This window comes from Capra hircus (genome assembly GCF_001704415.2).
Source record: "Capra hircus breed San Clemente chromosome X unlocalized genomic scaffold, ASM170441v1, whole genome shotgun sequence".
Lineage (NCBI taxonomy): Eukaryota > Metazoa > Chordata > Mammalia > Artiodactyla > Bovidae > Capra > Capra hircus.
This window is the reverse complement of record NW_017189517.1, coordinates 39949143-39964663: the sequence shown is the minus strand read 5'-3', so window position 1 is coordinate 39964663 and position 15521 is coordinate 39949143. Positions and strand designations below refer to the sequence as shown.

Sequence of the window (15521 nt, the reverse complement as noted above, 5' to 3'; positions counted from 1 at the left end):
CATGTGTTAACTAATTTTTATTAACTTCTATCTTTATATTTGCCTTAAAAATGTTGGTGGGTACCTGACTTTTGATGCAGTTCTGTAACTCTTTGCACAAATTCAAATCTCCACTAAGTATCTCTTTCATTGAAGTTAGTTAACACAAGACAAATGTCAAGAATCTGGAGGACACCAGTACTCTACAGCTTGTGAAATTTATCCTTATTGGCAGTCTTTAACTCCACTGACATTCTGGCATGCCATTCAACCATATGAGCAGAAGGAAAGGAAGGAGCAGAAGCCAAAGTGCTATAATCTGGAGAGAGAGGTCTGGTTAAGAATACATCCCCAGTGAGAAAGTGGAAGCCAAATAACATATGAGAGACAGAATGGCTATAGAATAAACAAATGTCAATATTTTTTAGTTTATAAGGTCCATGTAAAAGAGTAGAAATGGTACATTTGGAATACTACCAAATACCACGAGGGGGCCATGAGCACAGGTAAAGCAAGATATTTTAGATTCTAAATGGATATTCAAAATAGTGAATGACTGCTAAGGCACAGGCACAAAGAGTTGCAACTGTCTGTAAACAAAGTTAAGTTCTTATTATTAATATTCACTGGCAGAAAGTGAAGAAGAACTAAAGAGCCTCTTGATGAAAGTGAAAGAGGAGAGTGAAAAAGTTGGCTTAAAGCTCAACATTCAGAAAACGAAGATCATGGCATCTGGTCCCATCACTTCATGGGAAATAGATGGGGAAACAGTGTCAGACTTTATTTTTGGGGGCTCCAAAATCACTGCAGATGGTGATTGCAGCCATGAAATTTAAAGACGCTTACTCCTTGGAAGGAAAGTTATGACCAACCTAGACTGCATAATAAAAAGCATAGACATTACTTTGCCAACAAAGGTCCATCTAGTCAAGGCTATGGTTTTTCCAGTGTTCATGTATAGATGTGTGAGTTGGACTATAAAGAAAGCTGAGCGCCGAAGAATTGATGCTGTTGAACTGTGGTCTTGGAGAAGACTTTTGAGAGTCCCGTGGACTGCAAGGAGATCCAACCAGTCCATTCTGAAGGAGATCAACCCTGGGATTTCTTTGGAAGGAATGATGCTAAAGCTGAAACTCCAATACTTTGGCCACCTGATGCGAAGAGCTGACTCATTGGAAAAGACCCTGATGCTGGGAAAGATTGAGGGCAGGAGGAGAAGGGGACAACAGAGGATGAGATGGTTAGATGGCATCACCGACTCGATGGACATAGGTTTGGGTGGACTCCGGGAGTTGGTGATGGACAGGGAGTCCTGGCGTGCTGCAGTTCATGGGGTGGCAAAGAATCGGACATGACTGAGCAACTGAACTGAACTGAACTGGTCAAATGCCAGTCCACCTAAAGGGGAAGGACATCAGAAGAAAACTCACTAAGGGTGAGCATTTCAGGTATGAAAAAGGCAAGCCAGACAGAAAATCACTGCCAGGGCCAAAGGGACATGATAACTTCTGGTCAAATGTATGTAAACATGATAGGAAAAAAAAAGAAAAAAAAGACCAACCAGTGACCTAGAGATCACAAAAATATAAACTTGCCATGTTTGGAGAATTTTTTATTTCCCGAGTAACGCAAAAACTTAACAAAGTGCCCATGGATGATGCTACTAGGAATTCAAAAATTAGGATGATGGGATGGAAAACGTTAAAAGAAATGAAATGAAAGAAAGATAGATGAGGACCCCACAATGTAATAATCACAGCACACAGCAAATAAATTTTATTACTCTCTCAGTATTTAAGCAGATAAACTAGGCTGCAGTGCTCTGCACAGGATTATCAAGCAAAGAGAAAGACCTTCATTGGATTTGCCTTGGTGGATTTAAAGATAAAGGGAATTCCCTTCTTACTGTGATCCCCACCCCCATCATCCTCTGAGAATCCATAGTAAAAGAAAGATCCAGGCTGGACCAAATTCATTCCTGTCAGCACTCTGAATAAAGGTACTTATCAGTTCTTTACTGAGGAGATATGAGAGACTGTTAAAGATATACTCTCTAAACTTCAGAGTTTCTCAGACAAGTGTTATGGCAAGGTTGTTATGTGTTGCTGCTGCTGCTGCTAAGTCGCTTCAGTCGTGTCCGACTCTGTGCGACCCCATAGGCAGCAGCCCACCAGGCTCCCCCGTCCCTGGGATTCTCCAGGCAAGAACACTGGAGTGGGTTGCCATTTCCTTCTCCAATGCATGAAGGTGAAAAGAGAAAGTGAAGTTGCTCAGTCGTGTCTGACTCTTAGCGACCCCATGGACTGCAGCCTACCAGGCTCCTCTGCCCATGGGATTTTCCAGGCGAGAGTACTGGAGTGGGGTGCCATCGCCTTCTCCTGTTATGTGTTAGAAGTTCTCAAACATATTCAGGCATGGGTTTGGGACTGAGTTCTAACTTTAATAGCTCACCAAAGAAACCACTGGTACTACCATATATTAAAACAGATTACAAGGTTAAAATAATTTGTAAAAGATCAGTTAACAGTCTAAGTGCATAGCAAGAAGTAGATATGAACATAAGGAGGAAGGGGAAAAGATGTTCAAAATGAGCCACTGATGATCTGAATGTGCATGTGATTGATTGGTACCTCTAGATATAAACTGGAAATCAACCAGTGAACTCTCAATCATCTAGAAAAATCTTTAGGTCATTGGTCTGTGTGCCTGGTTAACCACAAAAACAGTAATTTTAGAGGCATCTATTGCTTAGGTCTGGGGCTTTCCAGGTGGTTCAGTGCTAAAGAACTCACCAGCCAGTGCAGGAGATGCAGAAGATAGGGGTTAGATTCCTGGGTGGGGAAGATCCCCTGGAGAAGGAAATGGCAGCCTGCTCCAATATTCTTGCCTGGAAAATTCCATGGACAGAGGAGCCTGGTGGGCTACAGTCCATATGTCACAAAGAGTCGGACACGACTGAGTGCCTGAGCACACAAAGGCACATACATTGCCTTAGGGCTACTAACTAGTTTCCTCCATCTGTGCTTATACATATCCTCCTGAAAACTTGCAAGGAAGCTTAAACACACAATTCTGAATGAGCGATATTCACTTAAAGAAAAAGGAAAGAGAATAAGCAAAGGGGTTTTCCTTGTCAAAGGAGAAGGAAGGTGGAAAATAAAAATAGAGCAGACAAAAAGATGAATAAATACTGGGCACCAAAGAAACATACTGTGGTTGGGGAAAATATTTAACAATATAAGAAAAGAGAAATAGCTCTATAATGCCCCTGTATTTAGGCATATTATAGCTATTAAATATAAAGAATGAATGAGTGTGTGATGACAGGAGCTTCAGGAAGGGGAGTGTTGAACAATGAAATGCATCAGGGACACCATTGCTTTTACAGGGTGTTTTGAAATTTTGGGACCTCGAGGTTTATTCTAAGGTAATCTTTTAACTTTTTAAAGATATCGTACTGCCCTATCTACCCAAGGCAGCCAGACACAGATCCTGAGGTTTGTGTCTCTTGCATTCAGACAAGAGCACAATGATCTCATTAAGAGGATGAGCTTAGGAATCAGATATTTGGAATGACTGTCATGGCTATTTATTGGACAGGGTGGTTTTCAAGAATTTATTGAGAGTCAGACAGCTGGCTGAAACCTACAAGTCTTCCATAAGTAGACATCATCATACTCATTTGCAGAACTTCTTCTTTTTTTTTTTTTTTTTAAAAGAAGATACCTACTTTAACTTCAAAGCACAGAAATATTCTACCTGGTATCAATCTCAGCCAGCAGCTCTCCTCAGATGGCCACCACAGGCCTTGGGGGACACAAGGGTGTTATGACCTGGACTGGGGCTGTGTCATTTGTATAATTTCCTTACAGGAGTTTAATATGTCTAATTCTTTACTGAATATAATTTGTGATTTTTCATTTAAAACATGGTCACTGAACAGAATCAAAACAAATTGCACTCCATATTCTCAATTTAACCATGTTTTAACAAGAGATGTGCAGAGTCTTACCCAATGTCACACGGACCGTGCAGAGTGGCCCCTGTGATCCCGTTGTTTTTATTCTCACTCTAGCTGCTTGTCCACCTCAGGGCCGTCTCCTTGCTCAGCACTTCTGTGGCTGCGCTGCTCTTCTGGGGTTCAATTGGTGTCACAGATTCCTGAAGATTCCCCAGGTCATGTGCATCTCAGATATTAAGGTAAGCTGTCCAAAAGGAGACAGGGAAGCAAACCAATTAAATGGAAAAGATGTAAAGAAGCTTCCCTACCAAAACTTTAGCAGGCATGCGCTTCTGAAGCAAGAATGATATAAAATATCAACTGTGATGTAGAGGCCTTGTTTATTTTCCTTCTTGTTCTTGGTATTTGAAATGTTCTCTGTGACACAGTTATGTTATTAGGTTGATACTAAAATCATCTCCCTCATGAAAAGTGTGCTTTGGGGGCAGGAAAGAAGGAAAGTAACAACTGCATTATCCTTTTCTATAGGCCAAATCTGTGTAGCTCTCTCTCTTGCTTTTTTTTTTTTTTTTTTGCTTTGAGTTCTCACATCAGTCCTCAGGTGGGGCTTTGTCTTCCAGACATGTACAATTTTTTCAGTGAAACTAAAACCAAATTCTACAAGCTGTCTTGTAGTCTGCTAATATAAAATACGTTTCACAGCTTTGTTTGCTCACTTCAAAAAATTAGTTGCCTGGAGAAAATCTAGAAAATCCTGGAAGCGCCATCTTGTGAGCAGTACCAGAGTTGCATCCTGTTACTACTAGATCTTTAGAGCAAAAGGGTGGGAACTTACATCCTGGCAAGCCAGCAGTTTTCTCAGGCTTCTAGGATATACCATACTAAAATTTAGAGTTTCGTTATGCATCACAAAAAAATGGAATGCTAATGCATTTAGTTGCAATGGTCTGACAAAAATATGCATGGTTACTGAAAAGTGAAAAGATATGATTTTTAAAAGAAAGTACAATTCTGTAAAAATAATCAATATCATTGTTTTCTGAATTATCTTTCAATATCTTTATATATATATATGTGTGTGTGAATACATATTACTTTAAAACCAGCTTTTTACTGTGCTCAAGCACAGTTTGAAAAATCTTCCTTATAAATATTTCCAAAGTGATTTTGTTTGAATCACTTCAAATGTAATTTCCCCCTAATTTATAACATTTTACCTGAAACTCTTTTTCTGATATTGTTAAAAAATGTTTTTTAATAGAGAGAGTAAGGACTGTACTGTCTCTCAAACTATACAAATAATCCCATTTAGTGAAGGTACCCTTCTATTTTTCCTGATGTTACACATATTGTATTAACACAGTCCTCTATCTTTAAATGACACAGTATGGTGTTTGCCATTCTGCGATTTTCATTTGCACCTAATACTACTTTTCAGACATCTTTTCAAATCACGACATGCTCATACTTCTGTCTGTCAGCTATAAAACGTTCAATGTAACTGTATGGATGTACCATGTCACATGTTTTTTTAAATGGCTAGTAGAAACAATCCAACTTTAAAGATACGGAAAAATGGTTATTGCTGACCATGGTCATACCTGTTGTCTGAAAGAATGAGTTGCAAGGAGGACACAGACAGGGCTGTAGTCAACACAGCAATCAGGCTACGCACTTGATCAGGTCCAGGAAAATTTCAACTATCGGCAAAAGATGGGGGGGGGGTTAGTTATGGCTGCATGTCTGTGTGTTTATGAATGATTATGTGTCTAAAACCAAAGTGTACAAATTTGTTTCAGTATCATTTTGCTCTACTTTTTAAAAAATCATTTATCAATGATAAAAATGATCATGGAATAAAACAGTTCTAAAAATGCTGAAACTGGTTAAAAATGTATTTTGAAATCCCCAGTAATCTGAATACTCCAGAGATGCTGACTATTAACATGGAAATCTAGTTACTAATAACACGTTTTTTTAAAACAAATTGTTGATCACTCAACAGCATATCTGAATCTTTTCCATGTTCCTTGTACATTTATATTTTACATGTCAAGCACTTTTTATGGTTACATTTTTCCTGTCAGTTATTTTTGTAGAATAATAAACACTTCAATAAAATCTGTACCAAAGATAGAAACATGGAATGCCACGTAAAAAATTAACATGAACAGCATGCCTCACTGAAGTCTTAATTTAGATGCGGTAATCTGATCACCCATTCCCACACTGTGGACTTCAAAAAATATCGGAGAAACTGAATTTTCAAGGGATTGATTCTGTCACAGTAACGGGAATTTCCCCCCAAATATATTCTATTCCCACCCCTCCCAGGCAACAGCCTCTATTTTCTTCCACCGTAACACTAAAGCCCAAAGAAATCCCCAGAAAAAAACTAGCTTTAAGACAGCCATTACCTTGAAGCTTCTTGTCAGCTGCAGCCTCGTGAAATGCAGCCCCTCCCCCAAGAGTGGCCAGGCACAGCTCAAATCCAAGCTTCTCAGAGGATGCTCCGCCCCCTCCCTGTGATGGGGAAAGGAGGGGGCCTTACCTCAATTAGAGGGAGGAGAATAGCCAAGTTAACTGAAATACACTTAAAGGAGAAAAACGTTCATTTCTAAAGGACTTGAAAGAGAAATGGCAACTTGTGTCTCTTTCATTTCCATTCAAACCACAAGGGTAGATGACTTCCTAAAGGGAAACAGCAAATCCCTTTATCATATAGTAAAGACCCAGCTGAAAATATCTCTTACATATTTTCCTGCCCTTTCTGTTCACATTTTTACAAAAGATTTTAAGACTCAACTGGTCATGGTCCACTAAAAAGACCTGCTAAGTCCTTGCTTGTGATTACAGTGAATGAATACACTGTTTTGTGGAGAATTAAAACTGTACAGTGTTAATTCTTCTGGCCCTGGGACATGATATGTTTCTCTGTTACTCAGTTTCTCTCATTCATGCTTCAGAAAGTTTCAGCTTTTTTCAAGTCAAGTCATTTTTTACACATAAACATCTACCAAAATCCTTACTGAAGAGAGAGATGAGAAATATATCTCTGAACATACTAAAACTGAAAAAAAAAATTTATGGTTTAAAAACACTATAAATCAAGTTGAAAACACAAGAATAAATTTGACAAACTGGTTCTGATTAAAAAAATAGCCCTAAAGTAGCTCTTATATATTAATAAGGAAAAGAGTGAAGTTTAAAAAAATGAGCAAGAGACATAAATAGACAATTCACAATGTTCTGAGGGAAAAATTCTTACCCAATATTAACTTCCCTGTGAGCAAGCTCATACAGTGCAACTACAGGGACCTCTGTCCTTCCCATATAGTTGCAAACCTCCAGGCTGTTTGGTAAAATTGTTTAAATTTGCTGTTTTAAAGTCCACTTGCCTCAATAATCAATGCCCTGCAGCTTACTTTCACCTTGTACAAAAGCTGATGTTTAGGCTTCTATCTGCAACTCCATTTGTTTTATATCAGTTTGTTCAATTTGTTCAGCAGAGAAAGGGGATATGCTGTTCAATGGGGCTCCTCAAACTCAAATATCCAAAATGAAAATTAAAACTAAACAATCCATAAAGATATTAACCTTCCCTAATAAAGAAATGCAAATGTAAACAGCAATGAAATTTAAATTTCACTTGTAATGAAGTGGGGGAAAAATGATTCAATGGAGAGTTGAAAACAGAAAATGGGTACTCTTGCTCATGTGCAAGGTCACAAAGCTGGGAAGAGGGCAAAAGAAAATTAAGGCAAAAGTCTTAGAGACTTCCCTGGTGGTCAGTGATTAAGGTGTCACCTTTCAATTCAGGGGATACAGGTTTGAGGGCTTCCCTAGTGGCTCAGATGGTAAAGAATCCACAGTCCAAGAGACCTGGGTCTATCCCTGGGTTGGGAAGATCCCCTGGAGAAGGAAATGGCAACCCTCTCCAGTATGGTCGCCTGGGAAATCCCATGGACAGAGGAATCTGGCAGGCTACAGTCCACGGGGTCACAATGAGTCGGACACGACTGAGTGACTAAGTGCAGGCACAGGTTTGAGCCCTGGTTAGGTAGCTAAGATACCACATCTCTCGTGGCCAAAAATCAAAAACATCAAACAGGAGTACTGTCACAAATCCAACAGAGACTTTTAAACAGATGGTTAAGATGGTAAACTTAAAAAACAAAACAAAACACTCCAAACCCAGTTTTACCTGAGTTCCACACAGAAAGATATGTTCTCTTGATCAGTACTCACGGCTCTCTGCACTTGGAATCCTGTCTCTTGAGTATTCTGGAGTAGAACAAAAGATTCTGTCATTCACTTTCTGATTGTAGGGGAATTAATGACTGCAACCCCCAGTGAGTGTTACTTCATCTATGTCCTTCTTGGTGAACATGCTGGTGAAACACAATTTTCAATAACTGCCATACTTATCTATGAACTCCCCATCTTTCACATACATCTACATTCTCACACAAATTAAAAAATATATTTCTGCACTATGCTCTTACACTGACCAAATCTGCATTATAGTTTCACTCAACCCTAGACTAGTTACAACATCTCTCTTCTGTGTCACAGGGACCTGGCAGTCTGACAACTGATAATCACTGGTTATGGAGAGAAGTGTTCATTTCATCCAATCCTCATTTACAATTGGCAACTCCTTGTTCTTGTGCTTTTGTTTGCAATTCTATATCCTCTTTACTGAGCATTTTTGTTCACAAAATATTCAAGAAATTGAGTGAAATTTAGATTTTTATTGCCTTTAAACTAAGGGTGTCATTTCCCAGGAAGTGACAAAACCTATATACTGCCAAATGGATCATTCTGAGGGTTAGTTCTCTTAAGATAATGTTTTGCTAATTCAAAAACAATATATATAGTTATATATATATATCAAATGTAGGTAAAGTTGGTGAAGCCCTCACAACACCATCCATCATCACGATGAACAAGTAAACACGACCCTTGTCTCTTGGCACCTCTGACTAATTCAGGTTAGAGAAACAGAGCTGCAGTATGACACAGCTCTTCCTGTGATTAACAAACAGAGAGGAAGAAAACTGTGCATCAGGGGCTGTAAAGAGAGAAGCCATCATTCTTTCACAGACATAACAGGAGGGTCAGGCTAGATCAAAATTATTCCATTAAGCAATCTGAGTAAAGGACATCAAGGGTTCTTTAGTGAGGAGGTATGGATTTCTCTCAGCAGAACCCAATGTTTAGCCTTTAAGTTTGTCACAGAGGTATTATGACAAGGAAGCAGGCAGACAGTTGTGGGTTTGAGACCTTTACTAGCTGAGTGGAGAGAAAATTTTCAAATCCTTAATAACTATGCTAACTTGTCATGTCTCCATACTAGATCCCAATTAAGAAAAAATAAAGTAGGAGGACACACATTTTGAGATTTCAAAATTTACTAGAAAGCAACAATGATCAAGAGAGTGTGGTACTAATACAGATCAATGGAAGAGATCCAAGAGTTCAGGAGTAAAACCACGTCTCTATGGGCAACTGACTTTCAACAAGGATACTGTCATTAGCCGAGCCATGGTCCCCAGACCTGGAAAATAAAGTCTTCAGCCCGAGTATCTCAAAAAAAAAAAAAAAAAAAAAAGAAAGAAAGAAAGAAACACGTGTAACTCAAAAGCATCTCTGACAATAACCTAGGTTGTCTAAATATGAAATCACATTTAAAGATACAATAATTAAAAAAAAAAGAATTTAGTAGCTAAGTGTGTAGTGAGAGCTAGATGAGACAGGAAGGATATGGAAACGGGTAAAAGAAATCTTTATTAACCACAGAGAAACTGGATTTGCAACATACTCAGTTAGTGCACCAGGATATAGACAGGAACTCAATCAACAGATATGCAGTGTCCTGGAAAATTTCTCAGGACACTGATCCAGTTCTAGCTGCCTAGTTTTTTAGAAAAGCAGTTTTTGAAGGACCCTTAACTCTACTGCAGTAGGGCTGGTAAATGGCACTCACCTGCTGTAGCCCCTTCTTATCCTCTGAAACCCACAAAGTAGCCGGAATAAAGTGTTTTCAACAGGCGCCAACTGGATTAGATTAAAATATGGCAAAAAAAAAAAAAAAGGATTAGATAAGAAGTTTACCCTAAGCAGAAAGAACATGGACAATGATGATGGAGACAAGCTACAAATCAGAAGAATAATATCAGAGAGAAGAGATTAGAGACATTGACATCTTTTGGAGGGGAGGGGAAGAAAAACAAGAAGAATTATGATAGCACAAACCCAATGTCACATCTTTATTATTTCTGTTGTACTCTGAGAAAAGAATGCATGTGGGAGGGGCTTTGGAAGTGGCAGGACATTATTTGTGTTCCTGGATAATTTGGGCCTTTTAAATCCCACAGGGTTATCACAACGGAATTCTGGGCTTTAATGTTTCCAAAGCTGCTAGTGCTGCCTTGCCTGTCCAAAGCAATCAAAGATCTCATGGACACAGATAATGAGGTTCGGCATCAATAGCTTTATTCAAGAGAGTGTACAGAAGTCTATTTGAGGAAGGCTGTGAGACCTTAGGCAGGTCTTAAGAAATACTTGTAACTATGTTATCTAGTGCTTCCCTAGGGGGTCAGTGATAAAGAATCTGTCTGCCAGTGCAGGGGACGTGGGTTCAGTCCTTGGATCAGGAAAAGCCCTTGGAGAAACAAATAGCAACCCACTGCAGTATTCTTACCTGGAAAATCCCATGGACAGAGGAGCCTGGTGGGCTACAGTCTACAGGGTCACAAACAGTCAGACACAACATAGTAACTAAATGACAACAACATGCTATCTAGTATGTGGTGACAACAACTGAGCAAAGCTGTCAAGGATTATAGAGTCAGGTCCCTGGCTGCAACCTCTGGTAGACACCTGAATAGCCTCTCCAATTGTTTCTTCATAGTGGTTAAACACATGAGATATTTTCCCCAAAACTAGAAGCAATGGCTTTTAATTACAAAACATTACGGCTACAGAACAGGGGTAAAAGAATTGTATCTCAAATTATCAACCTAACATAATTTTAGTATGAAATGTGTCTTTTAATTTAAAATGTTATGGCTACTGAGCAGCAAACAAAATAAACTATACCTCTTCTACCCCAAGTTCTCAACACGTTTTTAATGTGAAATATTTCATGAAGATGGGAAGAACCTTATCCAATATCACATGGATCGTGCAGGGTATGCCCCTGTGATCTGGTTGTTTTTATTCTTACTCCAGCTGTTTGTCCAGCAGAGCCTTCTCCCTGTTTGGCCGTTTTGTGGTCGTGCTGCCCTTCTGAGGCTCAACTGGTGTCATACACAGATTCCCCAGATCATGTGCATCTCAGACATTAACCTAAGCTGTCCAAAAGGAGACAGGGAAGCATACCAATTAAATGGAAAAGCTGTAAAGAAGTTTCCCTACCAAAACTTTAGCAGGCATGCTCTTCTGAAACATAGGAATGAGATAAAAATCTCAACTGTGATGCAGAGGCCTTGTTTATTTTCCTTCTTGTTCTTGGTATTTGAAATGTTCTCTGTGACACAGTTATGTTATTAGGTTGATACTAAAATAATCTTCCTCATGAAAAGTATGCTTTGGGGACAGGAAAAAAGGGAATTGTGCATCTCTATAGGCTCAATCTGTGTAACTACTTTTTTAATGCTTTCTGTTTGAATTCTCATATCAGTCTTGGTGTGTTTTTATTTTATACATGTGCAACTTTTCAACGAACTGCAATCACATTCTACATATTGTCTCATAACGGAAACTATATCTCATTGCTTTGTCTGTCCACTTCATAAATATGGTTGCCTGAAAGAAAATTTAGGACACCTGGTGAGTGCCATCTTGTGACTAGAGCCAGAACTACTGCAGACACTCAGGGCTTTGGGCAGGAAGGGTAGGAACTATACCAACCAGACTGTAGCCTTCTCAGGCTTCTAGATGGGTTTTTTGGTTTTGTTTTTTTGCTTCTAGACTTGTTCATTCTCAACTTCAGAGTTGTGTAGATGGCATATAAAAGTGGGATTATATTTCATTTTAGTGTTTGTTGTTATATCCTTCGTGCATATTGTGTATCTTCCTTCGTCTTTTGATTTTTCAAGAAAGAAAGCAAATTCTCACAATAATGGTCAAACTATAATGACTTGCTCTATATATTTTTCTTAAACATGTTAATAAATGTGCATGTTTTTGGAAACCAGACTTTTATCCTTCCTAATAACATATTTTAACATCTTCTCACATCAATAAATATTTTCTACATCATCTTTTGGGCTTCCCTTATAGCTCAGTTGAGAAAGAACATGTCTGCAATGCAGGAGACCTGGGTTCGATTCCTGGATCAGGAAGATCCCCTGGAGAAGGAAATGGCAACCCACTCCAGTATTCTTGCCTGGAGAATCTCATGGACAGAGGAGCCTGGTGGCCTACAGTCCATGGGGTCGCAAGAGTCAGACATGATTTAGTGACTTCACCACCACCACCACATCATCTCTTTCTGAGTAACTTTTACAAGATAATCTTACATTTCTCAAATTTTATCTCATTTTCTCATAATGAATCTGATTCAAGCTTACTATTTTCAGAATAAGATTTTTTAAATGGAGAAATGTAATATATAAAAAGTTGAAATGTTCTGTTTCCAATTATACTTGGGGCTTCCCTGGTGGCTCAGATGGTGAAGCGTCTGCCCGCAATGCGGGAGACCCGGGTTCGATTCCTGGGTCAGGAAGATCCCCTGGAGAAGGAAATGGCAATTATACTTGTATATCTCCAATTAATAAAGTACATGCATATTTCCAAAATTTTCTTGCATATAATGTACCAATATTATTACAGGCCATTCTGCAACGTGCTTATTTTTAGAATATACCTTCTATATCTTTTATTTTTTGCACTTAGCTCACTATATTAGCTTATTCTTTTTATAGCTGCATAGTATTCAAAATTATGGTGAACTATCCTACATGACTATTCCATAATATGCTTTGAACATTTTTTTAATTCTTTCTCAAAAGTACATAAAAATACAAATAAATATCTTCTGCTTGAACCAAAGTCTGGACAGTAGTCTAAATATTTGAACTGCAAGCAAAGCACAAGCAACCAGATAACCAGCCTTCTCAGACCCACAGAAAAATCCACCTTTAGCTAAAGACAATGGGGTGTGTTTGAGTATTTAAATGTCTGTAACAAAATGGATTTTTCTTTCAGCTCCATCCCATGCTTCCAAAAACAAAAAACAAAACAAAACTAAAGGTATATAAAAGTCTAAAGAAGAAAATACACATCATTCTTACTCCAACCCCTGAATTGGTTTACTGTTTATATTTGAGCAAAATCCCCTTTATTTTTCCCTCATCATATGTGTTTGTCTGTGTACATATGTAATTTCAAATAATGTATTCATATATATATATATATTCTTTTCCTCATTCTACATATTAGAATACACTACTTTATATTTCTCCACTAACAAATTTGAACCTTTCCTTGTTTCCATATTTACTTATTTTTTTGGCAGATAGCTTTTTCCCCCATGTTTTTAAATTCTCATCTCAATTTTTTTATGCTGACATAGCTACTCACGCTAAGTGAAATCTGGGCAAAGTAGTGGAAAATTTCCTCTTTTTTTCCTTAGACATCATTACTAGATATATTGTTAGATTACTAGACATATTACTAGACATATTGTTGTGTTTTATTATATATGTATAAGCCTATTATTCTTCAGCTCATGAACTTACAGATATTTTTGTATTACAGTATAAATTGGAATATATCATTCTTTTGATAGCTAAGTAGAGACATAGACAATGATCATCCTTTACACATCCATAAACAAAGTGATTCTTTTAAGACAATGAGTATTCCCTGACAATAAACTAAACTCCTTACTGTCTTCAGTACTTAAATTCGCAGTTATACACTATTTCAGATTATTACTATACAAACTCCGCCAAAACAGCAAGATTTGTTGGAAATACAATCAACAAACAAAGTAATAGAAAAACCCAACACTCCCAACTAATAACTTCATTTCTCATTATCACAGCATAATCTCTTTTTTTAAATAAGGAAGATTAATTTTTCAAGTTTTGTTTCATCATTTATCTCTGTTACTACTGCTTTTTGACTGAAACATAAAATGCCCTACTCGAATGTCAGCTTTTGCAACCTCCAGAAGTATTTTTTTCCGCAGGTGTAATCTGATCACCTCCCCCACTCTTAAAGTGTGGAGTTTTAAAATATCACGAAGGAATACAAAATTCAGTCAAAATTCCCTCAAAGAAACTACGACTCTCACAAAACAAAGCTCCTTTTCCACCACTCCAAAGCAGCAGTCCCTTCTTTTCTCACCTTTACTGCCAAGTCTCCAGAAATCTCCGAAAATAACTATCTTTCCACGACAGCCATTACCTCTAAGCCTCTCTTCTCTCTTCTGCGAGGCCTCCGAAGTCTAACGCTGCTCCTCCCCCAAGACTGGCCAGGGCCGGCTCACTCTTCCAAGCTTCTAGAGGATGCTCCGCCCCCTGCCTGTGATGGGGAAAGCAGGAGGTCCTTCCCTCATTTAGAGGGAGGAGAATCTCCAAGTTGAACTGAAATACAATTAAAGGAAAGAAGTGTTCATTTTAAAGAACTTTAAAGTGTATTGGAAACATATGCCTGTTCAATTTTCTTTCAAACCCCTAGGGTCTGTATTTTCCTGAAAAAAGGAGAAAGAAAAAGAGATAGCAAATCTCTTTTTCATATAATAAAGATACAGTTAACTGTTCCTTACATATTTTTTCAGGCTTTCTCTTTTACATTATCTCTGGTAAATTTAAGACCTGACAGTCAAGCTTCACTAAAATCATGCTAAGTGTCTTGACTGGGATTGTAGTGGATTAATAACTTTATTTTAGATAGAATTAATTTTTTACAATTTTGAATCTGAACCTGGACCACATTACAGTATGTCTCTTCTTTCATTCACGTCTACTAATCCAACCAGTCCATTCTGAAGGAGATCAGCCCTGGGATTTCTTTGGAAGGAATGATACTAAAGCTGAAACTCCAGTACTTTGGCCACCTCATGCAAAGAGTTGACTCATTTGAAAAGACTGATGCTGGGAGGGAGTGGGGGCAGGAGAGAAGGGGACGACAGAGGATGAGATGGCTGGATGGCATCACGGACTCAATGGACATGAATCTGAGTGAACTCTGGGAGTTGCTGATGGACAGGGAGGCCTGGCGTGCTTCGATTCATGGGGTCGCAAAGAGTCCGACACAACTGAGCGACTGAACTGAACTGAACTGAATACTTCCTTACTTCGGCCATTTCTGAAGAAAAATCCCCAAACAAAATCTGACTATATTGAAATTGAAAAAAAAAAAAAAAGAATGGTAAAATCACAATAAGCCACAGACAAATATCAATCACAAGCAGAGATGCTTTGAATGTATGTGACTGGATAAACAAAAATATCCTTAAACTAGCTGTTATATTTCAATAAGAAAGAAATGATCAACATAGTAGAATCAGGCAAAGAACACTCACAGACAATGCAAGATGTTCTTTCGTACTTCTGATATTTGT

General features: G+C 38.3%; 1 protein-coding gene across 3 annotated transcripts in view; it reads right to left on the bottom strand.

Annotated features, from left to right (window-relative positions):
* The window catches only part of MUM1L1 (MUM1 like 1), a 32728-nt gene extending 18316 nt beyond the window's left edge, over positions 1–14412 (bottom strand). Inside the window, exons 1-6 of one of the 3 annotated variants that reach the window (XM_005700173.3) lie at positions 14303–14412; positions 9930–10000; positions 8145–8224; positions 6358–6491; positions 5542–5640; positions 3992–4184 (exon numbers count right to left, since the gene is read on the bottom strand). The gene's annotated coding sequence lies outside the window, so the exon portion shown is untranslated. Of the gene's footprint in view, positions 1–3991; positions 4185–5541; positions 5641–6357; positions 7854–8144; positions 8225–9929; positions 10001–14302 lie in introns of those variants that run through there. The other 2 variants (XM_013976182.2, XM_018044282.1) reach the window with 2 other exon arrangements.
* Between the last annotated feature and the right edge of the window lie 1109 nt (positions 14413–15521).